The sequence below is a fragment of the Theropithecus gelada genome, chromosome 4 (genome assembly GCF_003255815.1).
Source record: "Theropithecus gelada isolate Dixy chromosome 4, Tgel_1.0, whole genome shotgun sequence".
In the NCBI taxonomy this organism is placed as follows: Eukaryota; Metazoa; Chordata; class Mammalia; order Primates; family Cercopithecidae; genus Theropithecus; species Theropithecus gelada.
In genome coordinates this window covers 133345488-133359354 of record NC_037671.1, presented here as the reverse complement: position 1 = coordinate 133359354, position 13867 = coordinate 133345488, and positions in this window count along the sequence as shown.

The window sequence follows — 13867 nt, the reverse complement described above, 5'->3', positions numbered from 1 at the left end:
TAACACGCGCAATTACCTATAAGCAGGAGAAGCAGTGCAAGATAGCCTAGCTCAGGTTGATCATTTAATCAACCTGAAAGGGGAAGCAGCTATGTGTAGAATTTGGAGTCTGAGAGACCTAGTTTGAGATGCCAGTTCAATTGCTCAAAGGCAGGGGAGCTTAAACAAGCACCTTACCACCTCTGAGCCTCAGTTTCCACGTCAGAAAAATGGGAATAATAATTGTATAACATGGTGGTTGTTAGACTGGAAACAATGAATGTAAAGGGCCTAGTACCACAGACAAAGTGCTCAATAAATGCTCCTTTGTCCAAATCCTTCCTCTTTAGGTGTTACGATTACACAGCAATCACCGTGCAGGATTCCCCAGCACCCCTAGACTGGGGACTTATTCCTGAAGCAGCCCGAAGAGAGTGGGGCCCTGATTAGATAGATGTGGGCTCTCAGCTGTCTGCAGCAGGCCCACCAAAGCCCCACCCCTGAGTGACTGCAGGGGAGGCTGGCACTGAATTCCTAGAGTCCCGATCTCTCATCCCACGCTAATTAGCTCCACCTGGGTGTGTGTTCTCAGGAGATGCAGGGTTAATAGCTGGAAGAACCAGTTTTAAAATGCACCCTCAGGAGTTGGTCTGGAGCCTGGATGGGAGGCACCAGCCCCAGAAATGGAATGTGTCCCAGGGCCCCAGCCCAGAGCACCTGTAACTTCCTGCAGATGTGGCTGGTCACCTCCTACACACCTGAGCGCCTCCTCCCATCTAGCTGGGGGCGTGCAGAGAGGGAAAATGCAGCATGCTTAGGGGAGCATGGTTAGGGAGGCACTGGCCATCCCACCATCCTACTGTCATCCCACCTGCTCTTAGATTGGCCTTCCATGGCTGAGCAAAATGTCCTCTGGCCAGAGAAAGGCCAGTTCAGGCTGTCAGCCTCTCCTGGCCAGAAGAAGCCATGTTGTCACTGAACACATTGCCACCGAGATGGTCTTTTTTTTTTTTTTTTTAATTGAGACAGGGTCTCGCTCTGTTGTCCAGGCTAGAGTGCAGTGGTGCAACCATGGCTGATTGCAGCCCCCATCTCCTGAACTCAAGTGATCCTCTCACCTCAGCTCAAGTAGCTAGGACTACAGATGTGCACCACCACACCCAGCTAATATTTTGATTCTCATTTCTTCTCCTTCTCCTCCTCCTCCTCCTCCTCCTTCTTCTCCCCCTTCCCCTCCCCCTCCCCCTCCCCCTCCTTCTCTTTCTCCTCCTCCTCCTCCTTCTTCTTCTTCCTCCTCCTCCTCCTCCTCCTTCTCTTCCTTCTCTTCCTCTTCTTCTTATTCTTCTTCTTCTTTTTTTTTTTTTCAGATGGAGTCTCACTTTGTCGCCCAGGCTGGAGCACAGTGGTGTGATCTTGGCTCACTGCAACCTCCGCCTCCCAGGTTCAAGTGATTCTCCTGCTGCAGCCTCTTGAGTAACTGGGATTACAGGCACGCCCTACCACACCCAGCTACTTTTTGTATTTTTAGTAGAGACGGAGTTTCACCATATTGGCCAGGCTGGTCTCAAACTCCTGACCTCAGGTGATCTGCCTGCCTCGGCTTCCCAAAGTGCTGGGATTACAGGTGTGAGCCACCGTGCCTGGCCTGATTCCCACTTCTTAAACTGTGACATGAATTCTCCCACACATACATGCTTCAATCCTATCAAGAATCTCTGAACTCCCTAAACATAAACATAGCATGGGGCAAAATGCTAAGGGCTTTCATAGGATGGCTCTGTGCCTATGATGTGAGTACTATTACTACCCCCATTTTACAGATGAGGAAGCTGAGGCACTTGAGAAATCAGGTACCTCGCCGGAGATCACATAGCTAAGTCAGTGGCACAGACGGGATTTGAACACTTGGAAGCTTGCTCTGCACTTGGTTCTATTTCCTTTCTTGCAATAGAAAGTCAGGGGCTTGGAGACCTGGCAGAGACAACTACCAACCTCTGAGCCTCAACTGACTTTCTTTAGAGGCCCAGTGGCAGGACCTGTTATTCTCCAAGAAAAAATAACCGCAGACTCTCTAGTGGCTGTTTAATCTGGGCTTCTAGGACCTCTGAAATGGAGGGGAGGCAGAGCAGAGCTTCCCCCACCCTCACCCTGCCCCATACACGCACAGACACCCAGACACACACACCTCCCATTCCTCCCTGTGGGTCTGGGCAGCAGCCACAGCCTTAACTATGCATCCTTAACTATGTTTTTTTGTTTTGTTTTGGTTTTTTTCCCCAGTTTTTTTTTATTGTGGTAAAAAATGTGAGTAGCATAAAATTTATAATCTTAACCATTTTAAAGTGTACAGTTCCATAGGGTTTATTGTGCATCTAATATCTAGAACTTTCTCATCTTGCAAAACTGAAACTCAACACCCACTGAACAACTCCCCATTCTCCCTCCCCACTGCCCTTGGCAAACACTATTTTACTTTCTGTGGCTTAAATTTGATTTCAACCTGGGTTTAAGGGTTTCATTCAGAGAAACGCTTCCTGGGTGAGCCGTGTTTTCAGTGGGTGGTGAGTGGAGACGTTAGTGATGGCAGAATGTAAGCGTCCTGTGGGCAGAGACTTTTAAAGTCTTGGTCACCTTTTCCTCAACATTTGGCACACAGTAAATGCTCAATAAAAATGTGTTGCCTCATCAAATGAAGAATTGAACGGCTTGCTAAGCCCGTGGAAAGCAGCCCCTCATATAAGTGAAATGATGCTGTATTTGTCCTTTTGTGACTGACGTACTTTACCTAGCATAATGTCCTCAAGGTTCATTCATGTTGCAGCATGTGACAGGATTTCCTTCCTTTTTTAAGAGGGGATAATATTCCATTGTTCATCTATTCATCGATCCATAGACATTTGGGTTGCTTCTAGCTCTTGGTTATTTTAAACAATTCTGTTATGAGCATAAATGTGCAAATATCTCTTCAAGACACTGCTTTCAATTCTTTTAGATATATCCTCAGAAGTGCTGGGCCCTATGGTAGGTCTACTTCTCATGTTTTGAGGAACCTCTCTACTGCTTTCCATAGCAGTCGCACCCTTTTACACTCCCACTAAGAGTACACAAGGGTTTCAATTTGGCCACATCCTCACCAACACCTGTTATTTTCTGTTTTTCTTGATGGTGCCCATCCTAATGGACATGCATGGTGGAGCCTTAACCCTTGAGCATGGCACTGACTGACTGGAGCTTCAGGCCTCCCAGTGCCAGCACTGAAGCCTGCACGTGCCAACAAGAGTTCCTGGTAGGTTTCCCACGGCCAGAGAAGCCAAGTGATTCCTACTGATGTACTGAAAACGCACGGGCATGTTAGAGCTGAGTCTTAGAGAATCCCCGAGGAACTTCGATGCATTCAGAGAAACCCTTCCTGGGTGAGCTGTTTTTAGTGGGTGGTGAGTGGAGACGTTAGTGATGGCAGAATGTAAGCGTCCCGTGGGCAGATACTTTTGTCTTGGTCACCTTTTCCCCAACACTTGGCACACAGGAAGTGCTCAATAAAAATGTGTTGCAATGACATATAAAGAACTAAACAGCTTGCTAAGCCCGTGGAAAGCAGCCCCTCCAGGTAAACTGATCTGTAACTGTAGCCATTTGCAGACTTCAGGGTCCTAGATTTGGTGGTGAGCAGGCTTTTCCACAAGAGCCCCAGACATCCCTCCCTCCCTGCTAACGCATTCAGCCGCCCCTCCATTCCTGTCACCCCTCTCTCTTGAGAATGACTCTGGATTTTGTCATTCTGACTGGGCTGACGGGGAGAGTGCTTTAAAAGTTTGAGAAGTGATGCCTTAGAGGAAGGTTTTGGCAGGTGGTGATAAATTGTCGACCTTGCTTCCAGGAAAAAGAAAAAAAAGAAAAAAGAAAAAAAAATCTCACGAGGGAGATTTTTAAGAATATCAGCACTTTTTTGTGTGTGCCAACAGTGCGATCCAGCAGTCTGCAAACCACACCTCCAGGTAAAAAGCCCTTCGAGGTAGGAATGAGAATGAGGAGATCTCACACAAATACAGATACAACAAAGCTCATTTCTTCCAGTGTTGAATGAGCAGAAGGAAGCAATTTTGAGGAGAGAGCGTGTTAGCCCAATGCCTCACTTAGATGTCCCAGTCAATAAAGACTCAGGGAGGCAGCTTAGATGCCGCCCAAGTGCTGTGCTGTGTGCCCAAGCTCTGAGTGTCTTGTACATACTAACTCAGTTCATCCTCCCCTCGGTCTCGAGGGAGGTAGCGTCACGCCCATTGTACGGAGGGGAAAACCAAGCTACTGAGAGGTGAAGTCACCTGCTTGTGGTCACATGTCTAACTGGGATTTGAATCCAAGTGTCTGGTTCCAGAGGCTGGGCTCTTAATAGCAAATGATGCTGACTGTCTTTACTCATTTACCAAATCGTTTATTAACTGGTAACAACCATACACAGAGAGGCCACTGCGTGGCAGGCCCCACTGCCAGCAGTAAACAAAACACAGTCCTCACTCGCACAGAACTTGCAGTCTCGGATGTTAATTCCACGAGGGGACGCATCTTGTCTGTGAGGGCAGCCCAGGGAAAGGGGGAGCCTAGACCCACAAATTGCCAAGCCTAATTCGACTTCACCTCATGATGAAGATAGTCCTGACAAACCACTTCTCGGAGCCCAGAGGTAATCTTCTTATTTGAGAAAAACAGCTGTAAGTGAAGGTGTGTTTTAATGGTGGCTCTGGCCTCGGGAGAAGGTTTGGAACACCAGCCTGCTGTGCGGCTGTTGACTCTGTATACAGTATACAGTGCGCTTCCTGGCACTGGCCCCACCTGCCAGCCCGGGAACCAAGTAAAGCCAAGATTTCCTCATGAAAATGTCAAATGAAACCATCGTAATATCGAATATTAATATCAGCTGGATTCCTGGATTGGAGGAGGATCAAAGGAGCTTTGGGTCTTGCCCCTGGCCTCTGAGGAGCCTAGCCAAGTAGCAGTTTCTCGTCAGCTTAAATACACCGTGGGCTCTGTGCGTGCAAGCTTAAAAATCCGAATGGTAGATGCCCTGCCTGCCACAGACATCCCACTTCCTCAGCTGGGGAAAGAGATGGGCCGCTTCTGTCTCCCCACTGGAGGTGCGGTGGGCAGCTGAGAGCACAGGCCTTCATTTCATCCTGGCTCTGCCCCTCACACGGGTGGATCACTTTCTATCCTTCAGTTTCTACATTTGTAAAACGGGACGATGGACTAATAGTCATACCTTCTGCATAAGGTAGTTGTAAGGAGGAAAGGAGAGAACCATGTATGGTACTTCGTAGAGGTCATGGCCAGAGGGATGCACGGGGTATGTTAGCTATTGTCATGGGCAGTGGTGTTATACTATTATACAACACACTATTTGCAAATAACTTCATTGGTTTTAAAATTCATCACATTTAAATAAATGTGCGAGAAGCACTTTGGGACAGTATTTCTCCTACATTGTCAGAGTTTAAAGCATTATCCTTATCAGACACCTGGGAAGGCAGAGGCCCATTTTTTTGGTTCTCAGTGAGGTAGAAATAGGAGCAGGACCCTGGGTTTCCAGTTCAAGGTCTAGTCAGTAGCTCTGACTTCCTCCCTTCAACCCTGGCCCCTGCCAATGTCTTATGTTCAAAGCTGGAGTGCTTGGCTCGCCCCATTCCTCATGGCTTCCGGCTCTGTCTTAGGTCGACTTCTCCAGAAAGCAGACTTTGGGTACAAGTAACTGATTAAGGAAGGGATCCCAGGGGCAACCAGTAAGGGAGTAGGGGAAGCAGCACAGGGAAGGGGACAAAACCAAGCAAGGGCAAAGTCACAGCAGAGGCTCCGAGTGTAGCTTTAGGCTGATCCTGCGAAGGACCCCGAGTGGACACATCTGAGTCGCCCCCACAAGAGAGGCAGGAAGCAATGGGATGAAGCCCTGCTCCCCACCATTCCCAGGGACCTACTTGGAGGAAGTTGTGCTTCCTGCTGCCACAACTTTAGGTTCTGTGGGTCTAGAAGTCCTAATTCCCAGAAGGGAAGGGAGACACTTCTACCAGGGACAGAGTCCCACGAAACCGAAATCGATGGCAGCCACCATGTCATTTGAGGATGGTCCCCTCATCCTGGCAGACCATCAGGCAAAGAAAGGAGTTACCATACTGGCAGGGACGATTAGCCCCAGTCAGTAAGAGAAGGTTCTGTCCCTGTTTCAGTGGAGCTGGGGGAAGGATGTGTGGAATGCAGGGCACCTCTAGGTCACTCCCCTGCCCAGTGTTAACTGTGACCAGGTCATTAGCGCAACCACAGCCATGGTGGCCAGGAGCTTAGACTCCTCAAGGATGAAGGGCTGAGTCACCCCATTAGGAAACAACCAGCAGAAGTGCCAACCAGCTGAGGATGGGGGGTCCAGGAGGGTTGTGATGAATATCCGTTTTGCCTCCAGACAAGCTATAAAAGGTGAGAATGGTGGATCACCCAACTAACTCTCCTTTTGTAAGTTTCCCCCATAAATTGTGGCCCTTCACCAAGATGAAGGCCCCGTGATAGGAAGGTGTAAACTTGAATGTGAGATGTAAGTGGACAGTGTCCGTGCTCTGCCCAGGCGCTCTTGGACCCCTTCTTGTGGTTCTTGTTCGCCCTGGCTTCAGTGTGCTTTCGCTTCCCAGCCCCACTCCTGATGTCTAGTGTCTCAGGCTGGGATCCCGCTAAACAGGCCCCTAGCTGAGGCTTTGTGTGGACGTGATATAAGGACACTAGTAGAGGAGTGGAGGGGGCAGAGCAGAGCAGGACCTCAGGCCAGCATTCTCAGAGCCTAATCCAGGGAACTGGGGGTAAGTTAGGTTCCAGGCTCTTCATTCATGCACACAAAGTGGCTCCAGAGCCCCTGAGGGCTGCCTGCTAAAAAAGCCACAGTGCTGGCTTTGGAAGACAATGCACACCAAATCCCAGGACACACAGAAAATGGTAAACTGGGGGAAATATGGGGTGGGCCACCAACATTTTCTGCTGCAAGCTTTACTGCAAAGATGGCTTTGGCATTGCATTGCTCCAAGTGAGAATGAATTCAGGCAAAAGACATGGAACCAAGAAGGCACAGGGAGTCTGTTTCAGCAGGACCAAAAGACCGCATGTACCCGAGCTTGGGCATCGAAAGCCCAGCCTTCCCTCTGAGGACTGGCGGGGTAAGGGGAGAGGGTGCAGAAAAGGAGGGACACGCAACCCTGCCCTCCCTTTCCATCCAGCCTAGCTGGAGAGAGGAGAAGCCACCTGCAGACTTTTTAAACCATAGCCCAGTGAGCCCCAGGCAGCCTATTATTACAGGGCAGAAGGAAATATGTGGCCCAGGAGACTAAGGCCTGGCAAGGTCACTCTGAACCCAAGGGGTGAAAAAACAAATCAAAATACACAGATAATTGGCATTGACAAGTTCAAGACACAAATTATTTCTTCAAATTACACTTCCTTAAGTTTTGCTTGGGCTTGGAGTTGTTTTCAAGCCAGGCAGATTTCCAAGGGTCAAATGGTGTTTCAAGAGCAAGCACATTCATTGGTCCATTCATTGCTTCTTCCTTGCAGTACACATTGACGGGGCGCCTGCTGAGTAAACAGGCGCTGTGCTGCACGCAGGATTGGTGAAAACACAGACACCAGCCCTACCCTTATATAGTTCATGGTTTAGCAGGGAGATAGTCATTAAGCAAATAAGTACACACATAAATACAGAAATACACATTGCAGTGGATGTCTAGAAGGACAAGCATGGAATGAGAGACAATAGCAGGGTAACCTAAAGTTGATTTGTCAGGAGATTCCTTTGCAGAAGTGGCACCTAAGCTGAGGCCTGAAGGATGAGTAGGATTAAACCAAGGAGGGGAAGGAGGTGGGATGTGGAGTAGCCTTCCTGGGCAGAGAGAACAGCCTGTCCTAAGCCCTAGAATTGTGAAAGGTAGGGGCTGACTTGGAACCCAAATGAAACCAGAACAAGCAAAAGCAAACTAAGGCACCCATTTCGTCCCAGGGATCCAAGCAAAAGCATCAGCATGTTTCTGTATGTGGGCAGGGGGCTTGGGGTTTCAGCAGGGGAACAGAGATCTGGAATAGTGGTACGAATCAGCCTCCAAAACTGCTCTGGGTCAGATACTTCAATCAGACAGAAATTGCCCTTTTGATGAAAGATAAGGCAGAGTGGCCTCAGGCTGTAGCTTCGCACAGTGCAGGGGTGCCGTGCACACTGTGATGGATGTGGATGGAGCCCTGCAGCAGGCAGTGGGCAGCCTGGGTGGCAGCCGGAATGTGAACTTGAAACAGACGAGCAGGAAAGAGGATCTTTGGAGAAGTCAGTAAGATGGCTTAATCTTTGGAGAGAAAAGAGGAGCTTAGCCTTACAGTTGAGTTTTTGTTTTCTGAAAAAGCTGGAGACCAGAGAGGCAAGAGAGCAGAAGTGGAGAGGTGGAATGTGTGGTGAAGAAGAGGAGATTTTTTTTCTACAGCAAAAATTATTTGTGGGGCTTTCTGATAGCAAATATTGAATTAAATAGGCAAGGTCCTCCCCTGATGAGGTGCATTACAATCTAGTCTGGGAGAAAAGACATTAATTCGAATAATACAAAAGCAAATGTGGCCCGTTGCAGTGGCTCAGGCCTGTAATCCCAGCACTTTGGGAGGCCAAGGGAGGCAGATCACATGAGGTCAGGAGTTCGAGACCAGCCTGGCCAACATGGTGAAACCCCGTCTCTACTAAAAACATAAAACTTTATTAATGCCCAGCATGGTGGTGGGCATCTCAGGAGCTCGAGACCAGCCTGGCCACCATGGTAAAACCCTGTCACTACTAAAAACACAAAATTTTACTAATGCCTGGTGTGGTGGTGAACACCTGTAATCCCAGCTACTTGGGAGGCTGAGGCAGGAGAATTGCTTGAACCCGGGAGGCAGAAGTTGCAATGTGCAGAGATTGCACCACTGCACTCCAGCCTAAGTAACAGAGTGAGCATTCTGTCTCAAAAAAAAAAAAAAAAAAAAAAAGCAAAGCAAATGCACAGTTGTAAGTTGAGAGGCAACTTACAGATGAAGCAGAGGCCCATGGTGGGGTGGGGGACTAGGGTCCTGACTAAGTCTGGGGAGCAGCTTCCCTGAGGAAGTTGTATTTGGGTTGACAGCTACAGGAGGGAGCAAGTTAATTAGGAAAGGGACTGGGCTGGGGCACTGAGAGTGTCCTAGCATCAGGAAGGGCATAAGCAAAGGCCCTGTCTTGGGGACATCTGAAGAAATAGAAAAACCCTGGTGATTGGGACGCAGAGAACCTAAGAGCAAGAAACTGTTAGAAGGCTTAAGATGGATTAGACAGGGGTTTTGAAGCCTTATCCTACTCCTCCATGGAAGATAGTTTGGGGGGATGAGACAGTAGGGAGACTAGTTGGAAAGCTCTGGTCCTGGTCCTGGGGACAGCTCTGGGTAGACTGGACCACGCTGGTGGCAATGGGTCTGGAGAGAACAGGATAGGTAGGAAACATGTGTAGAGCATAAGTTGGGAAGGAAATTGTGATAGAATATATGTGTGGGATGTGAGGGATGAGGGGAAGAGATGTGGCAAGGCTTTGGGCTTTGTGGAGTCGGAAGGGTGCTGGGGCCATTCATTACGCTGGGGAATCTTGGAAAAGATCCAGGTTTGGGATGGAGGGTACTGATTTTAATTTTAGACATTTTGGATAGATTGAATTTGAGTTGTCCTGAGACAGCCAAGTGGAAGCAATTGGGTGTACTGGCCTGAACTTCACAGGAGCTGTCCAGACTAGAAATATCAGCTGGGCAGATACACTCATACCGGTGTATGAGTGTGGGTATGGATGAAGCCATAGAGGGAGAGAATGAAAGTATGAATGTATATAGAGATGTAGTGAGATGTTATACAAAGAAGCTTCATTGGTCAAATTATGTTGGAAAACACCGGATAAAACATACTTCAACTGATTTCTTTGCTGCAGGACTTCTCAGGGCCTTTCAAAGGCTACTGAATGTTCGTATTTCTGGAGGAGAAAAAGGGGTTGTGAGCGCTGGGGATCTCTGAAGGCAGAAAGGCATTTGGGGATTCCTAGGCTTCTTTGACCATGAAATCCTTCTATCACAGGGCATCTTACTGCACTAAACAAATATTTCTGACCATAAAATATGGTAACCAGAGCACTATTTTTTTTTTCCTTTGAGGGTAAAATAGCAATACCTCACATTCGAACAGTACATCATTATTTAACCAGGTGCTTTCATGCCACTTCTCATTCAACTCCCAAAACAACCTTGCAGAAGTAGACTTCGCATCCCTATTCACGAATGAGACCCAGATACACTGAGTGGCATGCCTAATGCCCAGTGTCTCCCGGCTGATTAGGCACAGACCTTAAGCTAAAGCCAGGGACAATCCGGTCACCAACTCCAAAATCATATTAATTTGTATGATCTTGACTGCTTCCATATGCAAACACACAGTTGTTAATGTTATTATTATTATTATTATTATTATTAGAGACAGGGTCTCTCTCTGTCACCCAGGCTAGGGCACAGTGGCACAACGATGGCTCACTGCAGCCTTGACCTCCTGAGCTCCACTGATCCTCACACCTCAGCTTCCCAAGTAGCTGGGAATACAGGCGTGTGCCACCAAACTTGGCTAATTTTTGTATTTTTTGTAGAGATGGGGGTTTGCCACGTTCCTAGGTTGGTCTCAAAATCCTGGGCTCAAGTGATTCTCCCACCTCAGCCTCCCAAAATGCTGGGATTATAGGCATGAGCCACATTCAATATTAAGAGTTTACTAGTAGTGAGGTCAATGCTTGGATCCTCAGAGTCTTCATCCTGGTAGCTAAAACGCCTATGTTTCTGAACCAAGCTGCTGGCCTGCTTATTCTTCTTTTCTTTTTTTTCTTTTGGAGACAGAGTCTCGCTGTGTCACCCAGGCTGGAGTGCAGTGGCGTGAACTCGGCTCACTGGAACCTCTGGCCCCCCGGGTTCAAGCGATTCTCCTGCCTCAGGCTTCTGAGTAGCTGGGACTACAAGCACGCACCACCACGCCCAGCTAATTTTTTTATTTTAGTAGAGATGGGTTTTCACTGTGTTAGCCAGGATAGTCTTGATCTCCTGACCTTGTGATCTGCCCACCTTGGCCTCCCACAGTGCTGGGATTACAGGTGTGAGCCACTGCACCTGGCCCTGGCCTGCTTATTCTTAATAAGATGCCTGCACTGGGTCAAACCCAAAGTCCATCCACAGTAGAAGCACATGGTTTTCCTCAGGGAAGACAACTTTAAAGGTTGGAGCTATACCCAAGCAGCATCCAGTTTCTCTTTCAGAGTCAATTATGGATCTCACATCCAGGAATTTATCCAAAACTTAAAAAAAAAGCTCTATTTATTATTTTAATCTTGTATCATTACTTGGGATAATGAGATTATGGGTTAATTCTTTGTGCTACAAAATCTTTCATTAATCTTTCTTTTAACATTGACAATTAGGCTGTTGAAGGAAATAAATTTCTCAAAGAGGAAGGTAGACAAATCAAAACTACCTTCTAACATGAGCACAATACTTCTCTTTCTGTGGAATTAATTATATGCTTCTAGACTTAAAGATGACAATATGCATCCTTGACTTATTAAAGTTCAATATAAATTAGTATTTTTTTCAATTCCTGGACTATGTTAAGGACATTGGAATGTGTCAACTCCATTTTCCTTGTTCTTATTTTTTGTGCATGGTTATTTTAATTCTACATATATTCTAACTCTCTCAAGATATTATTTTATACAGTCAGTATTAATTTTTATTTTCCCATATGTTTACTCTTTACAATGCTCTCCATTCCTTTCTGCAACTCCTTGCTTCCATCTGAAATTCTTTTCCTTTTACCTGAAAAACTATTTAGTTTTTCCTTTAGTGTCTGTCAGCCACTTATAAACCATCTCAGTTTTTGTCTGTCTGGAAATCTCTTTATTTCACTTTCATTTTTGAGTGATACTTTTTCTAGGTATAGAATTTTAGGTTAGCTGTCTTTTTGTTTGGGTTTTTGTTTCCTTTTTGCCCTTTAAAGACATAATGTCATTGTCCTTTGGCTTCCATTGTTTTTGTTGAAAAAACAGCTGCATATTGTGTCTGCGTATAATGTATTTTTTGTTTTATTTTCTTTTACACTAGCTACTTTTGCAAATTTTTTCTTTGTTTTTAGGCTGTTTTACTATGATGTGTATTGTAGTTTTGTTTGTTTCTTGGGTTATTTCCCTGCTTGGAGTTTATAGCACTTCTTGAATCTGTGGCTTTATGTTTTTGTCAGTTTTTAAATCCTCGGTCATTTTCTTTTCAAATATTGTTTATGCTACATTGTTTCTGTCCTTCCAAATCTCTAATTACACAAATGTTTACATTGAATCCTATATATCTCTTAGACTCTTTTCTGTATTTCATAAATTTTTTATCTTGTTATAATTATAGTCATCTGAATAAATATTTTCTTCTGACCTATATTCAAGTTCATGAATATTCTCTTCACTTGTGTCTAATCTGCTTTTAAGCCCTTCTACCAAGTTCTTAATTTCAGTCCTACAGTTTTCCTAGAATGTGGTTCTTCTTAAGGCGGATTCTACATATCTTTTAAAATCATAACTTTTTTTTTCTCTTGATATTCAGTCATTTGGTCCTATCTCCTGGTATGCCTGGTAGTTTTTGAAAAGTTCATGCCAGAAACTATGCATGAAAAACTGTAGTGATAATTTAAGGTTTTAGCTAATATCTTCCTCTAGAGTAAATTTACTTTTGTTTCTAGCAGGCAGTTTGCTAGGAGAATATCTCTTTAATCTGAAATCAAAATGATTCAGATCTGGGTTTCAGTCTTTGTTAGTGCTAGTCTATCACCAGACTAGCTTTATTACCAGTGTATAGCCTTTCAAGGCTCCCATCTGAAAGACTGGGATGTTTATTAGGACCCCTTCCCCTCGACAATTCTTGAATTCTAACTTTTGTCCCCTCAGGCCTGTAAGGCTGGCAAGAGTTCTGCTCAGCTACTCAGCAACTCTTAGTGCTTCAAAATCAGAAAATGCCTCATGGGAAAGTAGTTGCAGTTGTCAAACCATTCACCTCTCTGTTTCCCTTTTCTCTAGCTCTTTAGACATTATCTGGGATCTCAGATTACAGGGAATGCAGAGGCAAAAAATCTCCAAGCCTCAAACTACTTCCCCACTAGTCTTTTTCCAGTGACACTACTAGCAAAATTAGTTAGTTACCAGCATAAGGCTAACAATAAACATGGTTTCCTTCCACTGTGTGCTTCCTAGTGGTGGTGATGAAATGTCTAAAGTAAATAACAGAGAAGTAACAGGAGGGTGAAGAGGAGGAGGATTTGAAATCAACACCAACAACAACAACAAAGAGCTTGTGTCAACTGTTCCTGGGTGTCAAGAATCAGCCTTATTTGCATTCAGTAGACATCAAATAATTGCAGGTTTAAGCCACTGAAATGAGCTAAGTGACAGATTTGAGACAAGAATGGAATGGGGGTGATACGGCATGTTTGGCCTAAGACCCTATCCAAGAGAAGTAAAGAGGAGATTTAGGCTATTTGCCCAGAAAAGCAGAAATATATGCCAAACACCAGCCATGGAACATGGAAATCCCACCCCAACTTCAGCTGTCAGCCAAACACTCTCCAAGGCCTGACACTCTTCACATTGACTCCTCTAGCCCAGACAATAAACAGTGTGTTCCTGATTCTTGCTACTGGACAAAATTCTATTAGTTCCCTCTATACTCTCCAAAACTTCATTTCTGCCGGTGGAAGCAGTATGAAGTATGTGAAGCATAGTCTCTAGAATAAGTCTACTTTGGTTCAAATCTTGGCCCTGATACC